The sequence below is a fragment of the Heteronotia binoei genome, chromosome 11 (genome assembly GCF_032191835.1).
Source record: "Heteronotia binoei isolate CCM8104 ecotype False Entrance Well chromosome 11, APGP_CSIRO_Hbin_v1, whole genome shotgun sequence".
NCBI lineage: Eukaryota > Metazoa > Chordata > Lepidosauria > Squamata > Gekkonidae > Heteronotia > Heteronotia binoei.
In genome coordinates this window covers 34,582,235-34,590,362 of record NC_083233.1, presented here as the reverse complement: position 1 = coordinate 34,590,362, position 8,128 = coordinate 34,582,235, and positions in this window count along the sequence as shown.

Below are 8,128 nucleotides of genomic sequence, written 5' to 3'. Positions count from 1 at the left end.
TATTAATTCACTAATCTTTTTTTTTTTTACTTAAGAGGCCTGAATTTGTTTCCCAGACAGAAGTGAACCAACTGATCACCCATTCTCCACCCAACATGGTGTGCTGCTGTAGGCACTCCTTTAGACTTGAGCATGAGAGTCTTGAGTCTCTATAACTGTTTGAAACCTTCCTTCTGAATTTTTAAAAATAAAACCAGTGGCTGCCCCCAGAAACTGTGCCTCTAAGTACAGCTCATGTCTCCCCAATTCAAGGCTGTTTATATAAACATCAGTTCTGAAGTTATAAAGCCTTGCAAGAACAGTTAGCTAGTCATAAAAGGGTGGAGGTGTTAATACAGCCTGACCTCTCCCATTCTAAAACTCTTCATGCAGAAGCTTCAGCCCAGAAGGACACAAGTACCACCCTTGTTTTTTGAGGCTCTGTTCAAATGCCGGTGATGATCTGCAAAGATCCAGGCTGAGCCCCGCAGCGTATCTAAGAGATTGCCTCCACTCCCACATTCTCCCAGAGAGAATGGCCTCTTTAACTATATAACTCCTGTACATCATGTCAGGACTGCTGTGCTGCACACCGAAAGGCAGCCTGAGAGTGGATCCTCACTTCCCCCTGAAGACTCCCCATAGCCAAAGTTAGGGGGTTCCTGGAAGTTTTGCAGTATCTTTTCTTGTTCTTACTGGCCTTTTGTAGCCAGGGAGAGGGCAAGATGGAGTTCCGTCAATGCAATTGGAAGGTTTGTCAGTTAACGTTATTTTTACTTGCTATATACACTTTGGATGGGGTAACCTATCAATAAAAATCTCTGTTAATGTGCCCATGTTTCTTGGTGTGGCAACTTACAATAGGAGATTGACAAAGGCTTGTGATTAACTAGTAATAGTAGGAAAAGGGGAAGAGGAAAGAGATCGCAGTACGCCAGAAGATAACTCAGTATTGCAGCACACCTGCTGCTTCCTTGTGTATGGGTAAATGTAAATAAGCTTTTTGGAATATTGTTATGGGCTTGCGACTGGTGCATGCTCCAGCTAGCACAAGGGTGCTGTATAAGATTTGCTGGTAGCTTAGAATTAGCAAGGAGGGTATGGAGAGGAAGACAGTTCTGTTGAGACCCTCAGGAATCTATTCTAAATGTGGGATATCAAGGATAACAGCAGCAGCCTTTGCAGTCTGTAAGGGACCCAACAGTGACTCAGCACTCCTCAGCTGCATGCATTACTGAACCATCACCTGGGCTAGCAAACCAGAGCCCTCGGCACAGCAAATGGCTCCAATTCACCCTGGGTGGCTGCTGCATGTCCTTGCAATGTTTTGGAGCTGTCTGGGGTGAACATAAGAGAAGCCATGTTGGATCAGGCCAATAGCCCATCCAGTCCAACACTCTGTGTCACAAAGTGGCCAATATATATATTGTGTATATATATATATATATATATATATATATATATATATATATATATACACACACAATATATATATATATATATATATACACACAATATATATATATATATATACACACACACAATATATATATATATACACAATATATATATATATATATATATACACACACACACACACACACACATACAAACACACATATATATACACATATATATACACACTGTGGATAATAGCCACTGATGGACCTCTGCTCCATATTTTTATCTAACCCCCTCTTGAAGCTGTTTGTGCTTGTAGCCGCCACCACCTCCTGTGGCAGTGAATTCCACATGTTAATCACCCTTTGGGTGAAGAAGTACTCCCTTTTATCCGTTTTAACCTGACTGCTCAGCAATTTAATTGAATGCCCACGAGTTCTTGTATTGTGAGAAAGGGAGAAAAGTACTTCTTTCTCAACTTTCTCCTTCCCATGCATTATCTTGTAAACCTCTATCATGTCACCCCACAGTCAACGTTTCTCCAAGCTAAAGAGCCCCAAGCGTCTTCATAGGGAAAGTGTTCCAAACCGTTAATCATTCTAGTTGCCCTTTTCTGGACTTTCTCCAATGCTATAATATCCTTTTTGAGGTGTGACGACCAGAATTGCACACAGTATTCCAAATGAGACCGCACCATTGATTTATACAGGGGCATTATGATACTGGCTGATTTGTTTTCAATTCCCTTCCTAATAATTCCCAGCATGGCGTTGGCCTTTTTTATTGCAATCGCACACTGTCTTGACATTTTCAGTGAGTTATCTACCATGATCCCAAGATCTCTCTCTTGCTCAGTCTCTGCCAGTTCACACCCCATCAACTTGTATTTGTAGCTGGGATTCTTGGCCCCAATGTGCATTACTTTGCACTTGTCTACACTGAACCTCATCTGCCACATTGGCGCCCACTCACCCAGCCTCAACAGATCCCGTTGGAGTTCCTCACAATCCTCTCTGGTTCTCACCACCCTGAACAATTTAGTGTCATCTGCAAACTTGGCCACTTCACTGCTCACTCCCAACTCCAAATAATTTATGAACAAGTTAAAGAGCATGGGACCCAGTACTGAGCCCTGCAGTACCTCACTGCTTACCATCCTCCACTGCAAAGACTGCCCATTTATACTCACTCTCTGCTTCCTATTAATTAGCCAGTTTTTGATCCACAAGAGGACCCGTCCTTTTACTTCAGGACTCTCGAGCTTTCTAAGGAGCCTTTGATGAGGAACTTTATCAAAAGCTTTCTGTAAGTCAAGGTAACCAGCATCTATTGGGTCTCCTTTGTCCACGTTTGTTCATCCCCTCAAAGAAATGTAACAGGTTAGTGAGGCAAGATCTTCCCTTACAGAATCCATGCTGAGTCTTCCTCAATACCCCGTGTTCATCAAGGTGCCTACTCATTCTGTCCTTGATAATGGTTTCTACCAACTTTCCTGGTATTGAACTCAGACTGACTGGCCTGTAATTTCCCGGATCTCCTCCTTTTTAAAAATGGGGGTGACATTTGCTACCTTCCAGTCCTCAGGAATGGAGGCAGGTATCAATGAAAGATTACATATTTTTGTCAGAAGATACACAAGTTCAACTTTGAGTTCTTTCAGAACTCTTGGATGTATGCCATCCGGACTTGGTGACTTATTAGCTTTTAATTCGTCTATCAGTTGTAGGACCTCCTCTCTTGTCACCTCAATCTGACTCAGGTCTTTCAACACTCCTTCCAAAATTAGTGGTTCTGGAGTGGGCAAACATTTCTCATCTTCCACAGTGAAGACGGGGGGGAAAATGCATTCAGCTTCTCAGCCATTTCCTATCCTCCTTCAGTAATCCTTTGACCCCTTGGTCATCCAAGGGCCCCACTGCCTCCCTGGCTGGTTTCCTGCTTCTAATATATTTGAAGTTTTTATTGTTGGTCTTTGTTTTTTGCAATATGCTCCTCATAGTCCCTTTTTGCCTGCCTGATCACAGTCTTGCATTTGATTTGCCTCAGCCTGTGTTCCCTTTTATTAATCTCACTTGGACTAGTTTTCCACCGCTTAAAGGAGTCCTTCTTACCTTTTACAGCTTCCATTACTTTGTTAACCATGCAGGCCTTTTCTTATACCTGTTGTGTGCCTTTCCTAACTTGTGGTATATATTTTATCTGAGCTTCTAGGATTGTAGTTTTAAATAGCCTCCAAGCTTCCCCAAGGGATTTGATTGTATTTACCTTTCCTTTCAGTTTCCTCTTCACATGCCCCCTCATCTCAGAGAATTTACCCCTTTTAAAGTTAAACGTGGCTGTGCTGGTCTTTTGGGGCAACTCTCTATTTATACAAATGGTGAAATCAATAACGTTATGGTCACTGCTCCCAAGCGGCACGATCACTTTTACATCTCTCACCAAGTCTTGAGTATTACTTAGGACCAAATCCAGGATTGCCCCACCCCTGATAGGGTGTGCAGAGGAGTAAGACTTTTATTTTCTTTACAGTTGCCCAGGATGTAGCAAATGCATAATTTTGCAAGCATATTTATGCACAAGACCTCCCTAAGGTTGCAGGAATATTTTTTGCTTTCATATTTAGCATCTCATGGAGGAGTAATTGATGGTTTTGTGTTAAAATTTAAATGGAAATTATATTGGGGAAAGGGCATTAAGTGTGTGTATCTGAATATGATACACCTCAGCTGAGAAGCTTCTTACTTTTGGTTAGACTTTTGGTGTCATGACTCAACCAAGAATGCTAATTGGAAGGGGTTTGAGTGTACTTTTCTGCACACTGGATGACACTCTTGACTCCCTGGAAAAACACACAAAGGTTATATTTCTTTGGACTCAGACTTATGGACATCAAGCAAAATTGTGGACAATCATAGTCACTTTTATTGTTGTGTGTGCTCATGGCTATATTCAGCAACTAATTTGTACAGTCTCACAAAGTTATTACTTATACTACTATACATTATAACTTACAGTACAACACCACGAAAGTGCTTGCTCACTGTTGGTCTTCAGAAGAAGCTCAAAGGGATTTTGATTAATTGAATGTATCATTTAGGGATGCGTGGTGTGTCAAGGAATTTAAGTGAGATGTATAAAGTATCTGAGTCCAGAGACCTTCAAATGCCACCATAGAGATGATGTGAATATGCATGCACAGGTATGTATGCAATTTGCCACAGGAAGGTGTGGGTGATTCCCCCATAAATCACGTAAGAAAAAGTGAAACCAATATTGTAAGAGCAAATGGGAATAAGTTACAGTACTATGTATTTACTTGAGTACTAAGTAAATGGAAACAGCCAAAACAGCTGGGCCTGCTACATTCTGGCCCTAGGAGAATGAAGCTTTCATCCAGGGGGAATCTCTCTAACCCTGCTTCCTGTGGGAGCTGATGTCCATTTAAGAGACAAGAGGAAGGCTGTACCGTTACCATGTGGAGTGTGGCTCTTCCTGTCCCCCATCCAGGTGGAAGGGGGAAGGACAATGCACTCTCTTTTCATATGGGAAGCCAGTCAGGAGGGAAGTAGGCCAGCCTGAACAAATGGAAGCCTTCACTGCTGACTGAAACAAAGAAAAGCTCAGCCATCTGGCTGGTTCACCTTGCCTCTCAACCATCTTGGGAAGAACTTGCTATTCTTCATGTTTTTCACTGTTGTGCCTTCAGATGCCCCCACAACAACGCAATATTGTCTATTTTGCCTACCTTTTCCTACAGAGGTAGATTTTGTTACAATCCATTTCAGACAGAAAAGGGTGGGGGGAAGAGAAGCAAACTACAAACAAAAAGGTGTGCGCAGCCCCCCCCCCCCCTTTTCTGGAGTTTTGCTTTGGTCTAGCGGAATTGCAGCTGTCATACAGTTTTACTTAAGAGTTTCTTCTATGGAATCCTTATTCTGAAGAATGGTAAAACTATGACACTATCTTCCTTTGTGCTAGAAGACAAGTGAAAGACAGTGTTCCTAATGCAGAAGTGATGACTCCAGATTGCACCCCAAAATCTGAGGAGCAGTGAATACTTCATACTAACAGACTTTGTATTAATAGAAGCAATCTGCTACAACCACTTGGAGATATCAGTGGCAAATCAAACAAAATCATGCCAACCCTCATACTGCCAGAATGCACAGAATCACTGCACTGTAGGTATGTTGTGAATGTTGATAACCATTTCCTGAGAACTTCAAGACCACCTGCTCTCTATATTTGTGTTTCCCACATTTTTAAGAATTCCACACAACGGTTCTTGAACTGCAAATGGCTTGGGCCTCAGTAAGGTGGTTTAGAGGCAAAATGTGTATACACCATCACACAGCTTCTGCCTTTCCCATCATCAAACATTGCTGAACTAGTCCACAACCACCTATCAAATAAACTGATCCAAAAAACTCGCATTTGCTTTGGATCTTTGTGTGGTTAAAGCTGGCCTGAGAGTTAGGTTTACATTTGAATGGGATGTCAAAAATCACTGTGAAAAGAAACGCATCCATAATGTTTAGCTTACTGAATGGAAGGTTCTTCAGGAAGTTATGCTTGATAAAGATCCAGCTTTGCTGGGTCTTCACCCCAAACGATGCAACAATATGCAATGCCCCCTGCAACTCTGATGGGACTTACCTGCTCAACCAGGGCTTTGAGGGCACAGCATCTCCTGAGTGGCTGCCTGAAATTGTGCTACAACGTGAAGCTGGAAAATAAATGATCTGGTCCCATCTAGCATGTAAGCTCCTGTACAGTTACATTTCTTCTTGGGTTAAAAACAACAACAACCAGAAGGGCTGGGATCCCAAAGATCTACTTAGAATTTGCCAAGAACTTGAGAGCAAACAGTGCTCTTTTTTTCTTGGAAAACATCTCCACCCTCATCCCAATGCTCACTGCTGTATCACACACTATTCTGGGAAACCCCACTCAGTTACAGAAGCAGTTTGCCAGGGCACAAGGTGAGAAAATGTTAGGGGTGCTCGTATTCCAGTAACTCAAGTCCTAAAGCTCCTTTGGAAGGATGGAGCTAGTAGCAGCCCTGCAGATCCTGGCTGACCTACTAAATGGTCCAAGCAATAAGAATGAATAAGCCGCCCTGAGCCTGCCTTGGCGGGGAGGGCGGGGTATAAATAAAATTTATTATTATTATTAAGAATGCACATTTATATAAAACACCCCCAGAAGTTCCCTGTGTTTTCAGTAGAAGTTTAGCCCTGTTCATTTGTTCTGCCCTTCAACTATAGGCCAGCACAGGCTGTTACGTTGTAACCCTTGTAAATACCGGTAGCACAGCAGTAGCCAGGATTTTAAAAGTCAGGGGGCTTTTTAAAAAATCAGGGAGCACCCTTTCCCATCCACTGCAGGGCTTGCTGCTTCTCAGAAACAGTATAGGGTAGGGGCAAAAGCTGGAGGCTTTGAAAGTTGCTGAGTCAAGGCAGTGAACCCTAAAATTTTGGAGTCAAGAAGGGACTGCCCATTGTGTGCAAGTGGGGGGAAGGTCTTTCATCTCCTATCCCCCACCCTGGCACTTTGCAGCCAGCAGCTCCATCTGTCCCCCCCACCCATGGCCCATTCCTCAAGGCTTCCACCATCTCCTTCATCTCTGTCTGCTGCTTTTGCTGCTGCAGTGCCCTGTGCCCTGCTCAGCTCTCCCGTATCCAGCTGCCACTGAAGATGCTTCACTGGCTTAGCCAGGGCAGAAAGAAAAAAGCAGGCTGCATCCCAGTGGGCCTTCTGGGAGTCAGGGGGCCCTGCCTGGAAGTCCGGGGGCAGTGCCCCCACAGCCCCCCCTGTGGCTACAGGCCTGCAGTAGCAGGAAGATGTTTCTTTGGAATAGTTTCTTCAGCACAAAAGAAAGAAAAAGAAAAAAAACTTACCATGTGGAAACGCATGGCATGGCACCACAGCTTAGGTCAAATGCCAACAGTGTAAACATTTTTTTTTTTTACTGTTAGAAAATCATCAATTCATAGCATATGTTAAAAAGGGAAGGGGGAGGAGAGGTCAGCAGAAGCAGCATAGAAAAGGTCATACAGATTGATAGCCAGAGCTTTTTTTCCGTCTTGCAATCATGTAACAGACACCACCAAGAATGAGAAGGAGGCCAAGCACCACACCCACTGCCACAGGGATGACAAAGGTCAGGTCAGAATTGCTACACTCTTCAGCTGCAGGAAGAAGTAAAAAAAAAAAAAAAAGGAAGCAAGGGAGAGGAAGTTAGTGAAAACAAGCACTGGACAGGATAAAATTAGCCAAGCATGGATATATATTAGATTAAAATTTCCTCTTTCTCTCCACTTTTTTTAACCCCTCTCCAGCCAACTCATCTTTGGAACTTTAATTACCAGAATTACAGAAGAACAAGAGTCTCAAGCTGGGCTTTGGCTCACCAAACAACCCTTAAAATGAGAAATCCCTAGCTGTTCAAAACGTCTGTCATTTCAACAGCATGGCTTTGTGGCTGTTGCTTCTCTTGTAGCCCACCGCTCTGATGCTGCTGGCCTCTGGCTTGAGCAAACCAGGGTGTAAATAAGGAGACCGCTGTCAAATATCTAACAAGCCACAATGCTTGTTAAAAAAACCTGTGTTGCAAAACATCTCTTCACTTGTGCGGCCAATGAACATCAGGAAATGATCCAATTGCCAACTTCTCAGTTGCTCCTTTGGATCTGCATAGGCGCTCAGAGGCAAGGGCTGATTTCAGGATTTTTTGGGGGGGGGAGGT